Source organism: Papio anubis, chromosome X (genome assembly GCF_008728515.1).
Source record: "Papio anubis isolate 15944 chromosome X, Panubis1.0, whole genome shotgun sequence".
NCBI lineage: Eukaryota > Metazoa > Chordata > Mammalia > Primates > Cercopithecidae > Papio > Papio anubis.
The window spans coordinates 132781661-132785492 of record NC_044996.1 but is presented as its reverse complement, the minus strand read 5'-3'; positions in this window follow the sequence as shown (position 1 = coordinate 132785492).

Genomic DNA, 3832 nt, shown 5'->3' with positions numbered 1-3832 from the left:
CAGAAATCACCTGCTTTCTCTGTTGGTCTCGCTGGGAACCAGAGACTGGAGCTGTTCCTATTCAGCCACCTTGCCAGATTGGCCAATATTACAAATTATTAATCCTCTTAGGTGTCATCTTTATCTCAGGAGATACAGGCTTAAGTGTTTAGGTTAAAATGTCATGTTGTCTGCAACATTTTAATGATTAAGGAAATAAATACATTATATACACATACAAAAAAGTAAAACCAATGTAGCTCACTATCAACAATTGTTGAATTCAGGCAGCTATACAGGCTGCATTGTGCAATTCTTTCAACTTTTCGATATATCTGAAATTTTTTTAAGTAAAAAAGTTGGGAAGAAAAAAGATTTTCTTTTAAAAACTAGTATATTAATATAAATGAATTCAAGTAGAATGATATAATATCAGTTATTAGAAAACCAATTACCACTCAGCTATTGAATCCACCATACTGAGTTAAGAAGAACTTGGTATCTTTTGAATAAGAAAACATAGGCTTTATTGATGCTTGACTACTAGACAAGTTGTACTTGATTAAACTCCTAGTAAATTCAACCAGCTAGTGACTATAATTAGATGACTGGTCGCTTCAATCAATTAATCTGCCTAATGATCTACCTCTGAAAATTGGCCTAATTAATTGAATTGTTCTTATTTTCATGATCACTTTCATTTTCATCATCATAAAGAGTGATCTCTTAAGTACCTAGAATGGATGCTGAGGACAACACATTCTTAACTCAAGGAGTCTGTGATATCATTGGGGGAACTAGGAGATATGAACGAAACATAAATAATCAGGCCGGGTGTGGTGGGGCTTGTGTCTGTAATCCCAGCACTTTGGGAGGCCTAGGTGGGTGGATAACCTGGGGTCAGGAGTTCGAGAACAGCCTAGCCAACATGGTGAAACCCCGTCTCTACTAAAAATACAAAACTCAGCTAAGTGTGGTGGTGTGCACCTGTAGTCCCAGTTACTCAGGAGGCTGAGGCATGAGAATTGCTTGAACCCGGGAGGTGGAGGTTGCAATGAGCTGAGATTACACCACTACACTCCAGCCTGGGGACAGAGCGAGACTCCGTCCCCAAACAAACAAACAAACAACCAACCATAAATAACCATGCAAGAAAGCAAACTATATATGCTAAATTCATAATATCATAATCTCTTGGGATCTTACCATATAAAACCTGGATGTGTCTTTATTGATCATACAGCCTCATCCCTCACTTTAAAGATAAATGGTATATTTTTATGTAGTCAAATTTTCAACGTTTTCTTTAAGACTCTGGGGTTGTTGCTGTTGGTTCCTTGCTTGTTTGCTGTTATCGTCATACTTAGCACTACTTTTCTACTTCAAGATTAGAGAAAATATTGACCTATAGTTTCTTTCAATACTTTTAAGTTCAATGTCTTACATTTAAATTTTTGAACTACACGAAATTTATTTTGATACAAGAAATGAGGTTTGGCCAGCGCGGTGGCTCATGCCTGTAATTCCAGCACTTTGGGAGGCTGAGATGGGTGGATCACGAGGTCAGGAGTTCAAAACCAGCCTGGCCAATGTAGTGAAATCCCGTCTCTACTGAAAACACAAAAAAATTAGCTGGGCTTGGTGGCAGGTGCCTGTAATCCCAGCCACTCAGGAGGCTGAGGCAGGAGAATCGCTTGAACCTGGCAGGCGGAAGTTGCAGTGAGCAGAGACTGCGCCACTGCACTCCAGCCTGGGTGACAGAGTGAGACTGTGTCTCAATAAATAAATAAATAAATAAATAAATAAATAAATAAATAGACAAATGAGGTTGGACAATAGCTTGATTTTTTTAAAACTCCAAGCCAGTTGCCCAATAATCCATTTTGCCATTGATGTGACTTTATAAACACCCATATGTGCTTTTACTTATTTCTGCTCTCTTCTCTGTTTCATTGATGCACTGGTATTATGCCATTGGAGGCAATACAGCATTATAATGCATTTACAGATATGGAAGAGAAATCCTCCCCTTTTATTTTCATTCAGAAATTATCTGGCTATTCTCACATGTGGTCTTACCCCAGTCAGACCCAACACCTCACTTTTATAACAAATATTTGGTAATGTGCCCTTTGTTATATGAAAGGAGATGATATTTGTTGATAATGTAACCCCAATCTTTGTGATAAACAAAAAGGCCCAGCTGATTTCCAAAATGCAACCCGGTTTAGAATCAGTCTGGCAAGTATCGCATGAAATCCTATTGGTATTTGATTGGGATCACACATCATTTGCAAATCAATTTAAGCAACATTTCTATTTTTACAATGTTGTGGCCTGTAGCCCCAATAACAATTATTTGTCTTCATTTATTTATGTCTTTGTGTCTGGGCAGGGTCCTGCCAGGAAACAGACGGCGTGTTAAAGTGAGAAATTGATGAGTTCAGCAAAGTGACTATTTATATATTTGGACAGGATTTAAGGAAGTAAGAAAGGATGATGCAGCACTTCAGAGGGGAGTCTTTCCGACCTCAAGCTGAAGGAGAAGGAACAATTACTGGAATTCAGGGAGGAGAGCATCACCGAACAAGAGCTTCATTAGAGGATTGCAGCCAACACAGGGCCAGGCGGAGGGAGCCAGAGGGAGGCAGCTCTGCTCTCCCTCCTCCTGCCCTTCAGTTTCCAACCACCGCCTCCCATTGGCCAAACCCAACCAGAAGTCAGTGAGCAAGGGGCTACTGATGAAGCACATATAGCTCAGCCTCCAGGGACACAGAACAGGCTAAAAGGCTGGGACAGTGGGTCTGGTGGGGCAAAGAGAAAGCTTGCATCTGCCAGGTGAAGCATTATAGTCCCCATCCTCCCCCCATCACCTTAGTTCTTGTGCATTTCCCATCAGTTTTCTTCCAAAGCATTTCAGATTTCACTGATTTGAATGGAATCTCTTCTTCTATTACCAATTTGGATCAGTAATTATTTATGTATGAGAAAACTATTGATTTTTACATATCATTTGCATAGCAGAGTGGTTTAATAAGGAGACATTTGGTTTTTACTGCCTGCGTGGGTATAACTTGCTATGTGACTTGAGGCAAATCCAATATTTCTTCTGTTATGAATTCCAGTATTTGTAAAAAATGGGTAATAAGATCTCTATTTTATATAGTTTTAGTATTTAATGAGATAATACATATAAAGTCATAACAGTGTCTGGCTCATAACAAACCCTCAATAAATGTCATTTATTACTGTATCTGGTTTTTGAGCTGCTCTATCGCACCATTGACTTTTCAGCCCAGTATATGTTAACCCTGATCATTATCCTCAGATGTCCCCATGCCACACTCTACATCATCCAAATTCTCTCCATGTGGACTAAGTAGATTAAAGAACTTTAAACATAACTACCATATTTTGGCTCTACCTACAAAATGTCCAATACTCAGTTAAGAAGGGAACAATTCTCTTGGGGCCCACACTGTGAGAAGCGAATGCAGCTGAACTTTTTTAAAGGAAAATGAATGAACCAACTGGTAGCTTTTCCAGTGCTTAAAAACCAGCATCCTCTCCAGCTGGGTCTAAGACAGGATAAGGTAAATTTAGATATGTCTGCAATATATCTATAGAACAGTGGTTCTCAATCTGAGGTGTTTTTGCCCCTTAGGGGATAGTTTGCAATGTCTAGAGACATCTGTGATTCTCACAACTGGAAGGGGGCAGTGCTATTGGCATCTAGTGGGTATAGAGCAAGGATGCTACCAAACATCCTATGGTGCAACAGAGAATTATCTGGTCAAAAATGTAAATAGTGCTGAGGGCGAGAAACCCTGCTATAAAAATGAAAGAAGTTTGG